The sequence below is a fragment of the Rhipicephalus microplus genome, unplaced genomic scaffold, assembly GCF_043290135.1.
Source record: "Rhipicephalus microplus isolate Deutch F79 unplaced genomic scaffold, USDA_Rmic scaffold_29, whole genome shotgun sequence".
Classification (NCBI taxonomy): Eukaryota; Metazoa; Arthropoda; class Arachnida; order Ixodida; family Ixodidae; genus Rhipicephalus; species Rhipicephalus microplus.
Window position 1 is genome coordinate 5,377,950 of NW_027464602.1, and position 12,229 is coordinate 5,390,178.

The window sequence follows — 12,229 nt, forward strand, 5'->3', positions numbered from 1 at the left end:
AGCACCGCACCACCACCGGGTGGGCTCGAACCTCCGACCTTTTGGTTAACAGCCGATCGCGCTAGCCAATTGCGCCACGGAGACAGTCTGCTCCAATCTCACCACCATAAGAACATATCTTCAAAGCTATCAGCCCGAAGAAAAAAAGCGCCACACCACCACTGGGTGGGCTCGAACATCCAACCTTTCTGTTACCAGCCGATCGCGCTAGCCAATTTCCCCACGGAGACAGTCGTGCTCCACTCTCACCACCGTCAGAACATTTCTTCAGAGCTATCACCCCAAAGAAAAAAAAGCGCCGCACCACCACCGGTTGGGCTCGAAACTCCAACCTTTCGATTAACAGCCGATCGCGCTAGCCAATTTTCCCACGGAGACAGTCGTGCTCCACTCTCACCACCGTCAGAACATTTCTTCAGAGCTATCACCCCAAAGAAAAAAAAGCGCCGCACCACCACCGGTTGGGCTCGAAACTCCAACCTTTCGATTAACAGCCGATCGCGCTAGCCCATTGCGCTACGGAGGCAGTCTTGCTCCACTCTCACCATCATCAGAACATATCTTCAAAGCTATCAGCGCAAAAAAAGCGCTGCACCACCACCACCAGGTGGGCTCGAACCTCCAACCTTTCGGTTAACAGCCGATCGCGCTAGCCAATTGCGCCACGGAGACAGTCCTGCTCTACTCTCACCACCATCAGAACATATCTTCAAAGCTATCAGCCAAAAGAAAAAAAAGTGCCGCACCACCGCCGGGTGGGCTCGAAACTCCAACCTTTTGGTTAACAGCCGATCGCGCTAGCCAATTGCGCCACGGAGACAGTCCTGCTCCACTCTCACCACCATCAGAACATAACTTCAAAGCTATCAGCCCAAACAAAAAAAGCGCCATACCACCACCGGGTGGGCTCGAACCTCCGACCTTTTGGTTAACAGCCGATCGCGCTAGCCAATTGCGCCATGGAGACAGTCCTGCTCCACTCTCACCACCATCAGAACATATCTTCAAAGCTATCAGCCCAAAGAAAAAAAAGCGCCGCACCACCACGAGTTGGGCTCGAACCTCCAACTTTTTGGTTAACAGCCGATCACGCTAGCCAATTGCGCCATGGAGGCAGTCATGCTCCACTCTCACCACCATCAGAACATATCTTCAAAGCTATCAGCCCGAAGAAAAAAAAGCGCCACACCACCACCGGGTGGGCTCGAACATCCAACCTTTCTGTTACCAGCCGATCGCGCTAGCCAATTTCCCCACGGAGACAGTCGTGCTCCACTCTCACCACCGTCAGAACATTTCTTCAGAGCTATCACCCCAAAGAAAAAAAAGCGCCGCACCACCACCGGTTAGGCTCGAAACTCCAACCTTTCGATTAACAGCCGATCGCGCTAGCCAATTTTCCCACGGAGACAGTCGTGCTCCACTCTCACCACCGTCAGAACATTTCTTCAGAGCTATCACCCCAAAGAAAAAAAAGCGCCGCACCACCACCGGTTGGGCTCGAAACTCCAACCTTTCGATTAACAGCCGATCGCGCTAGCCCATTGCGCTACGGAGGCAGTCTTGCTCCACTCTCACCATCATCAGAACATATCTTCAAAGCTATCAGCGCAAAAAAAAGCGCTGCACCACCACCACCAGGTGGGCTCGAACCTCCAACCTTTCGGTTAACAGCCGATCGCGCTAGCCAATTGCGCCACGGAGACAGTCTTGCTCTACTCTCACCACCATCAGAACATATCTTCAAAGCTATCAGCCAAAAGAAAAAAAAGTGCCGCACCACCGCCGGGTGGGCTCGAAACTCCAACCTTTTGGTTAACAGCCGATCGCGCTAGCCAATTGCGCCACGGAGAGTCCTGCTCCACTCTCACAACCATCAGAACATTACTTCAAAGCTATCAGCCCAAACAAAAAAAGCGCCATACCACCACCGGGTGGGCTCGAACCTCCGACCTTTTGGTTAACAGCCGATCGCGCTAGCCAATTGCGCCATGGAGACAGTCCTGCTCCACTCTCACCACCATCAGAACATATCTTCAAAGCTATCAGCCCAAAGAAAAAAAAGCGCCGCACCACCACGAGTTGGGCTCGAACCTCCAACTTTTTGGTTAACAGCCGATCACGCTAGCCAATTGCGCCATGGAGGCAGTCATGCTCCACTCTCACCACCATCAGAACATATCTTCAAAGCTATCAGCCCAAAGAAAAAAAGTGCCGCACAACCACCGGGTAGGCTCGAACCTCCAACTTTTCGGTTAACAGCCGATCACGCTAGCCAATTGCGCCATGGAGACAGTCTTGCTCCACTCTCACCACCTTCAGAACATATCTTCAAAGCTATCAGCCCAAAGAAAAAAAAGCGCCGCACCACCACGAGGTGGGCTCGAACCTCCAACTTTTCGGTTAACAGCCGATCACGCTAGCCAATTGCGCCATGGAGACAGTCATGCTCCACTCTCACCACCACCAGAACATATCTTCAAAGCTATCAGCCCACAGAAAAAAAAGCGCCGCACAACCACCGCGTAGGTTCGAACCTCCAACTTTTCGGTTAACAGCCGATCGCGCTAGCCAACTGCGCCACGGAGACAGTCCTGCTCCACTCTCACCACCATAAGAACATATCTTCAAAGCTATCAGCCCAAACAAAAAAAAGCGCCGCACCACCACCGGGTGGGCTCGAACCTCCGACCTTTTGGTTAACAGCCGATCGCGCTAGCCAATTGCGCCACGGAGACAGTCCTGCTCCACTCTCACCACCATAAGAACATATCTTCAAAGCTATCAGCCCAAAGAAAAAAAAAGCGCCGCACCACCACCGGGTGGGCTCGAACATCCAACCTTTCAGTTAACAGCCGATCGCGCTAGCCATTGCCCCACGGAGACAGTCGTGCTCCACTCTCACCACCGTCAGAACATTTCTTCAGAGCTATCACCCCAAAGAAAAAAAAGCGCCGCACCACCACCGGTTGGGCTCGAACCTCCAACCTTTCGGTTAACAGCCGATCGCGCTAGCCAATTGCGCCACGAAGACAGTCCTGCTCCACTCTCACCACCATCAGAACATAACTTCAAAGCTATTACCGCAAAGAAAAAAGCAACACACCACTCCCGGGAGGGCTCGAAACTCCAACCTTTCGGTTAACAGCCAATCGCGCTAGCCCATTGCGCTACGGAGGCAGTCTTGCTCCACTCTCACCATCATCAGAACATATCTTCAAAGCTATCAGCGCAAAGAAAAAAAAGCGCTGCACCACCACCAGGTGGGCTCGAACCTCCAACCTTTCGGTTAACAGCCGATCGCGCTAGCCCATTGCGCCACGAAGACAGTCCTGCTCCACTCTCACCACCATCAGAACATATCTTCAAAGCTATCAGCACAAAAAAAAGCAACAAACCTCTCCCGAGAGGGCTCGAAACTCCAACCTTTCGGTTAACAGCCGATCGCGCTAGCCAATTGCGCCACGGAGACAGTCCTGATCTACTCTCACCACCATCAGAACATATCTTCAAAGCTATCAGCCCAAAGAAAAAAAAAGCGCCGCACTACCGCCGGGTGGGCTCGAAACTCCAACTTTTCGGTTAACAGCCGATCGCGCTAGCCAATTGCGCCACGGAGACAGTCCTGCTCCACTCTCACCACCATCAGAACATATCTTCAAAGCTATCAGCCCAAACAAAAAAAGCGCCATACCACCACCGGGTGGGCTCGAACCTGCGACCGTTCGGTTAACAGCCGATCGCGCTAGCCAATTGCGCCATGGAGACAGTCCCGCTCCACTCTCACCACCATCAGAACATATTTTCAAAGATATCAGCCCAAAGAAAAAAAAGCGCCGCACCACCACGAGTTGGGCTCGAACCTCCAACTTTTCGGTTAACAGCCGATCACGCTAGCCAATTGCGCCATGGAGGATGTCATGCTCCACTCTCACCACCATCAGAACATATCTTCAAAGCTATCAGCCCAAAGAAAAAAAAGCGCCGCACAACCACCGGGTAGGCTCGAACCTCCAACTTTTCGGTTAACAGCCGATCGCGCTAGCCAATTGCGCCACGGAGACAGTCCTGCTCCACTCTCACCACCATAAGAACATATCTTCAAAGCTATCAGCCCAAAGAAAAAAAAAGCGCCGCACCACCACCGGGTGGGCTCGAACCTCCGACCTTTTGGTTAACAGCCGATCACGCTAGCTAATTGCGCCACCGAGACTGTCCTGCTCAACTCTCACCACCATAAGAACATATCTTCAAAGCTATCAGCCCAAAGAAAAAAAAGCACCGCACCACCACCGGTTGGGCTCGAACCTCCTACCTTTCGGTGAACAGCCGATCGCGCTAGCCAATTGCGCGCGGAGACAGTCGTGCTCCACTCTCACCACCATCAGAACATATCTTCAAAGCTATCAGCGCAAAGAAAAAAAAGCGCCGCACCACCACCAGGTGGGCTCGAACCTCCAACCTTTCGGTTAACAGCAGATCGCGCTAGCCAATTGCGCCACGGAGACAATCATGCTCCACTCTCACCACCATCAGAACATATCTTCAAAGCTATCAGCGCAGAGAAGAAAGCAACACACCCCACCCGGGAGGGCTCGAACCTCCAACTTTTCGGTTAACAGCCAATCGCGCTAGCCAATTGCGCCACGGGGACCGTCCTGCTCCACTCTCACCACCCTCAGACCATTTCTTCAGAGCTATCACCCCAAAGAAAAAAAAAGCGCCGCACCACCACCGGGTTGGCTCGAACCTCCAACCTTTCGGTTAACAGCCGATCGCGCTAGCCAATTGCGCCACGGAGACACTCCTGCTCTACTCTCACCACCATCAGAACATATCTTCAAAGCTATCAGCCCAAAGAAAAAAAAGCGCCGCACCACCGCCGGGTAGGCTCGAAACTCCAAACTTTCGGTTCACAGCCGATCGCGCTAGACAATTGCGCCACGGAGACAGTCCTGCTCCACTCTCACCACCATCAGAACATATCTTCAAAGCTATCAGCCCAAAGAAAAAAAAGCGCCATACCACCACCGGGTGGGCTCGAACCTCCGAACTTTTGGTTAACAGCCGATCGCGCTAGCTAATTGCGCCATGGAGACAGTCCTGCTCCACTCTCACCACCATCAGAACATATCTTCAATGCTATCCGCACAAAGAAAAAAGCAACACACCTCTCCCGAAAGGGCTCGAAACTCCAATCATTCGGTTAACAGCTGATCGCGCTAGCCAATTGCGCCACGAAGACAGTCTTGCTCCACTCTTGCCACCATCAGAACATATCTTCAAAGCTATCAGCGCAAAGAAAAAAGCAACACACCACTCCAGGGAGGGCTCGAAACTCCAACCTTTCGGTCAACAGCCGATCGCGCTACCCAATTGCGCCACAGAGACAGTCCTGCTCCACTCTCACCACCATCAGAACATATCTTCAAAGCTATCAACCCAAAGAAAAAAAGCGCCATACCACCACCGGGTGGGCTCGAACCTCCGACCTTTTGGTTAACAGCCGATCGCGCAAGCCAATTGCGCCATCGAGACAGTCCTGCTCCACTCTCACCACCATCAGAACATATCTTCAAAGCTATCAGCCCAAAGAAAAAAAAAGCGCCGCACCACCACGAGGTGGGCTCGAACCTCCAACTTTTCGGTTAACAGCCGATCACGCTAGCCAATTGCGCCATGGAGACAGTCATGCTCCACTCTCACCACCACCAGAAGATATCTTCAAAGCTATCAGCCCAAAGAAAAAAGAGCGCCGCACAACCACCGGGTAGGCTCGAACCTCCAACTTTTCGGTTAACAGCCGATCGCGCTAGCCAATTGCACCATTGAGACAGTCCTGCTCCACTCTCACCACCATAAGAACATATCTTCAAAGCTATCAGCCCAAAGAAAAAAAAGCGCCGCACCACCACTGGGTGGGCTCGAACCTCCGACCTTTTGGTAAACAGCCGATCGCGCTAGCCATTTGCGCCACGGAGACAGTCCTGCTCCACTCTCACCGCCATAAGAACATATCTTCAAAGCTATCAGCCCAAAGAAAAAAAGCGCCGCACCACCACCGGGTGGGCTCGAACATCCAACCTTTCGGTTAACAGCCGATCGCGCTAGCCCATTGCCCCACGGAGACAGCCGTGCTCCACTCTCACCACCGTTAGAACATTTCTTCAGAGCTATCACCCCAAAGAAAAAAGGCGCCGCACCACCACCGGTTGGGCTCAAACCTCCAACCTTTCGGTTAACAGCCGATCGCGCTAGCCAATTGCGCCACGAAGACAGTCCTGCTCCACTCTTACCACCATCAGAACATATCTTCAAAGCTATTACCGCAAAGAAAAAAGCAACACACCACTCCCGGGAGGGCTCGAAACTCCAACCTTTCGGTTAACAGCCGATCGCGCTAGCCCATTGCGCTACGGAGGCAGTCTTGCTCCACTCTCACCATCAACAGAACATATCTTCAAAGCTATCAGCGCAAAGAAAAAAAAAGCGCTGCACCACCACCAGGTGGGCTCGAACCTCCAACCTTTCGGTTAACAGCCGATCGCGCTAGCCCATTGCGCCACGAAGACAGTCTTGCTCCACTCTCGCCACCATCAGAACATATCTTCAAAGCTATCAGCGCAAAGAAAAAAGCAACACACCCCTCCCGGGAGGGCTCGAAACTCCAACCTTTCGTTGAACTGCCGATCGCGCTAGACAATGGCGCCACGGAGACAGTCCTGCTCCACTCTTTTCACCATTAGAACATATCTTCAAAGCTATAAGCCCAAAGAAAAAAAAGCGCCACACCACCAACGGGTGGGCTCGAACCTCCAACTTGCCGGTTAACAGCCGATCACGCTAGCCAATTGCGCCACGGAGACAGTGCTGCTCCAATCTCACCACCATCAGAACATAGCTTCAAAGCTATTGCCGCAAAGAAAAAAGCAACACACCACTCCCGGGAGGGCTCAAAACTCCAACCTTTCGGTTAACAGCCGATCGCGCTAGCCTATTGCACCACGGGGGCAGTCTTGCTCCACTCTCACCATCATCAGAACATATCTTCAAAGCTGTCAGCAAAAAGAAAAAAAAAGCGCTGCACCACCACCGGGTGGGCTCGATCCTCAGACCTTTCGGTTAACAGCCGATCGCGCTAGCCCATTGCGCCACGGAGACAGTCTTGCTCCACTCTCACCACCATCAGAACATATCTTCAAAGCTATCAGCCCACAGAAAAAAAAGCGCCGCACCACCACCGGGAGAGCTCGAGCCTCGAACTTTTCGAGTAACAGCCGATCGCGCTAGCCAATTGGGCCACGGAGACAGTCCTGCTCCACTCTCACCACCATAAGAACATATCTTCAAAGCTATCAGCCCAAAGAAAAAATGCGCCGCACCACCACCGGGAGAGCTCGAGCCTCGAACTTTTCGAGTAACAGCCGATCGCGCTAGCCAATTGGGCCACGGAGACAGTCCTGCTCCACTCTCACCACCATAAGAACATATCTTCAAAGCTATCAGCCCAAAGAAAAAAAAGCGCCGCACCACCACTGGGTGGGCTCGAACCTCCGACCTTTTGGTAAACAGCCGATCGCGCTAGCCATTTGCGCCACGGAGACAGTCCTGCTCCACTCTCACCGCCATAAGAACATATCTTCAAAGCTATCAGCCCAAAGAAAAAAAGCGCCGCACCACCACCGGGTGGGCTCGAACATCCAACCTTTCGGTTAACAGCCGATCGCGCTAGCCCATTGCCCCACGGAGACAGCCGTGCTCCACTCTCACCACCGTTAGAACATTTCTTCAGAGCTATCACCCCAAAGAAAAAAGGCGCCGCACCACCACCGGTTGGGCTCAAACCTCCAACCTTTCGGTTAACAGCCGATCGCGCTAGCCAATTGCGCCACGAAGACAGTCCTGCTCCACTCTTACCACCATCAGAACATATCTTCAAAGCTATTACCGCAAAGAAAAAAGCAACACACCACTCCCGGGAGGGCTCGAAACTCCAACCTTTCGGTTAACAGCCGATCGCGCTAGCCCATTGCGCTACGGAGGCAGTCTTGCTCCACTCTCACCATCAACAGAACATATCTTCAAAGCTATCAGCGCAAAGAAAAAAAAAGCGCTGCACTACCACCAGGTGGGCTCGAACCTCCAACCTTTCGGTTAACAGCCGATCGCGCTAGCCCATTGCGCCACGAAGACAGTCTTGCTCCACTCTCGCCACCATCAGAACATATCTTCAAAGCTATCAGCGCAAAGAAAAAAGCAACACACCCCTCCCGGGAGGGCTCGAAACTCCAACCTTTCGTTGAACTGCCGATCGCGCTAGACAATGGCGCCACGGAGACAGTCCTGCTCCACTCTTTTCACCATTAGAACATATCTTCAAAGCTATAAGCCCAAAGAAAAAAAAGCGCCACACCACCAACGGGTGGGCTCGAACCTCCAACTTGCCGGTTAACAGCCGATCACGCTAGCCAATTGCGCCACGGAGACAGTGCTGCTCCAATCTCACCACCATCAGAACATAGCTTCAAAGCTATTGCCGCAAAGAAAAAAGCAACACACCACTCCCGGGAGGGCTCAAAACTCCAACCTTTCGGTTAACAGCCGATCGCGCTAGCCTATTGCACCACGGGGGCAGTCTTGCTCCACTCTCACCATCATCAGAACATATCTTCAAAGCTGTCAGCAAAAAGAAAAAAAAAGCGCTGCACCACCACCGGGTGGGCTCGATCCTCAGACCTTTCGGTTAACAGCCGATCGCGCTAGCCCATTGCGCCACGGAGACAGTCTTGCTCCACTCTCACCACCATCAGAACATATCTTCAAAGCTATCAGCCCACAGAAAAAAAAGCGCCGCACCACCACCGGGAGAGCTCGAGCCTCGAACTTTTCGAGTAACAGCCGATCGCGCTAGCCAATTGGGCCACGGAGACAGTCCTGCTCCACTCTCACCACCGTCAGAAAATTTCTTCAGAGCTATCACCCCAAAGAAAAAAAAGCGCCGCACCACCACCGGTTGGGCTCGAACCTCCAACCTTTCGGTTAACAGCCGATCGCGCTAGCCAATTGCGCAACGAAGACAGTCCTGCTCCACTGTCACCACCATCAGAACATATCTTCAAAGCTATTGCCGCAAAGAAAAAAGCAACACACCACTCCCGAGAGGGCTCAAAACTCCAACCTTTCGGTTAACAGCCGATCGCGCTAGCCCATTGCACCACGGAGGCAGTCTTGCTCCACTCTCACCATCATCAGAACATATCTTCAAAGCTGTCAGCGCAAAGAAAAAAAAAGCGCTGCACCACCACCGGGTGGGCTCGATCCTCATACCTTTCGGTTAACAGCCGATCGCGCTAGCCCATTGCGCCACGGAGACAGTCTTGCTCCACTCTCACCACCATCAGAACATATCTTCAAAGCTATCAGCCCAAAGAAAAAAAAGCACCGCACCACCACCGGGTGGGCTCGAACCTCCAACCTTTCGGTTAACAGCCGATCGCGCTAGCCAATTTCGCCATGGAGACAGTCGTGCTCCACTCTCACCACCATCAGAACATATCTTCAAAGCTATCAGAGCAAAGAAAAAAGCAAAACACCACTCGCGGGAGGGCTCGAACCTCCAACTTCTCGGTTAACAGCCGATCGCGCTGGCTGATTGCGCCACGCAGACAGTCCTGCTCCACTCTCACCACAATTAGAACATATCTTCAGAGCTATCACCCCAAAGAAATAAAAAGCGCCGCACCACCACCGGGTGGGCTCGAACCAAAACCTTTCGGTTAACAGCCGATCGCGCTAGCCAATTGGCCCACGGAGACAGTCGTGCTCCACTCTCACCACCATCAGAACATTTCTTCAGAGCTATCATCCCAAAGAAAAAAAGTGCCGCACCACCACCGGATGGGCTCGAACCTCCAAACTTTCGGTTAACAGCCGATCGCGCTAGCCAATTGCGCCACGGAGACAGTCCTGCTCTACTCTCACCACCATCAGAACATATCTTCAAAGCTATCAGCCCAAAGAAAAAAAAGCGCCGCACCACCGCCGGGTAGGCTCGAAACTCCAAACTTTCGGTTCACAGCCGATCGCGCTAGACAATTGCGCCACGGAGACAGTCCTGCTCCACTCTCACCACCATCAGAACATATCTTCAAAGCTATCAGCCCAAAGAAAAAAAAGCGCCATACCACCACCGGGTGGGCTCGAACCTCCGAACTTTTGGTTAACAGCCGATCGCGCTAGCTAATTGCGCCATGGAGACAGTCCTGCTCCACTCTCACCACCATCAGAACATATCTTCAATGCTATCCGCACAAAGAAAAAAGCAACACACCTCTCCCGAAAGGGCTCGAAACTCCAATCATTCGGTTAACAGCTGATCGCGCTAGCCAATTGCGCCACGAAGACAGTCTTGCTCCACTCTTGCCACCATCAGAACATATCTTCAAAGCTATCAGCGCAAAGAAAAAAGCAACACACCACTCCAGGGAGGGCTCGAAACTCCAACCTTTCGGTCAACAGCCGATCGCGCTACCCAATTGCGCCACAGAGACAGTCCTGCTCCACTCTCACCACCATCAGAACATATCTTCAAAGCTATCAACCCAAAGAAAAAAAGCGCCATACCACCACCGGGTGGGCTCGAACCTCCGACCTTTTGGTTAACAGCCGATCGCGCAAGCCAATTGCGCCATGGAGACAGTCCTGCTCCACTCTCACCACCATCAGAACATATCTTCAAAGCTATCAGCCCAAAGAAAAAAAAAGCGCCGCACCACCACGAGGTGGGCTCGAACCTCCAACTTTTCGGTTAACAGCCGATCACGCTAGCCAATTGCGCCATGGAGACAGTCATGCTCCACTCTCACCACCACCAGAAGATATCTTCAAAGCTATCAGCCCAAAGAAAAAAGAGCGCCGCACAACCACCGGGTAGGCTCGAACCTCCAACTTTTCGGTTAACAGCCGATCGCGCTAGCCAATTGCACCATTGAGACAGTCCTGCTCCACTCTCACCACCATAAGAACATATCTTCAAAGCTATCAGCCCAAAGAAAAAAAAGCGCCGCTCCACCACTGGGTGGGCTCGAACCTCCGACCTTTTGGTAAACAGCCGATCGCGCTAGCCATTTGCGCCACGGAGACAGTCCTGCTCCACTCTCACCGCCATAAGAACATATCTTCAAAGCTATCAGCCCAAAGAAAAAAAGCGCCGCACCACCACCGGGTGGGCTCGAACATCCAACCTTTCGGTTAACAGCCGATCGCGCTAGCCCATTGCCCCACGGAGACAGTCGTGCTCCACTCTCACCACCGTTAGAACATTTCTTCAGAGCTATCACCCCAAAGAAAAAAGGCGCCGCACCACCACCGGTTGGGCTCAAACCTCCAACCTTTCGGTTAACAGCCGATCGCGCTAGCCAATTGCGCCACGAAGACAGTCCTGCTCCACTCTTACCACCATCAGAACATATCTTCAAAGCTATTACCGCAAAGAAAAAAGCAACACACCACTCCCGGGAGGGCTCGAAACTCCAACCTTTCGGTTAACAGCCGATCGCGCTAGCCCATTGCGCTACGGAGGCAGTCTTGCTCCACTCTCACCATCAACAGAACATATCTTCAAAGCTATCAGCGGAAAGAAAAAAAAAGCGCTGCACCACCACCAGGTGGGCTCGAACCTCCAACCTTTCGGTTAACAGCCGATCGCGCTAGCCCATTGCGCCACGAAGACAGTCTTGCTCCACTCTCGCCACCATCAGAACATATCTTCAAAGCTATCAGCGCAAAGAAAAAAGCAACACACCCCTCCCGGGAGGGCTCGAAACTCCAACCTTTCGTTGAACTGCCGATCGCGCTAGACAATGGCGCCACGGAGACAGTCCTGCTCCACTCTTTTCACCATTAGAACATATCTTCAAAGCTATAAGCCCAAAGAAAAAAAAGCGCCACACCACCAACGGGTGGGCTCGAACCTCCAACTTGCCGGTTAACAGCCGATCACGCTAGCCAATTGCGCCACGGAGACAGTGCTGCTCCAATCTCACCACCATCAGAACATATCTTCAAAGCTATCAGCCCACAGAAAAAAAAGCGCCGCACCACCACCGGGAGAGCTCGAGCCTCCAACTTTTCGGGTAACAGCCGATCGCGCTAGCCAATTGCGCCACGGAGACAGTCCTGCTCCACTCTCACCACCGTCAGAAAATTTCTTCAGAGCTAACACCCCAAA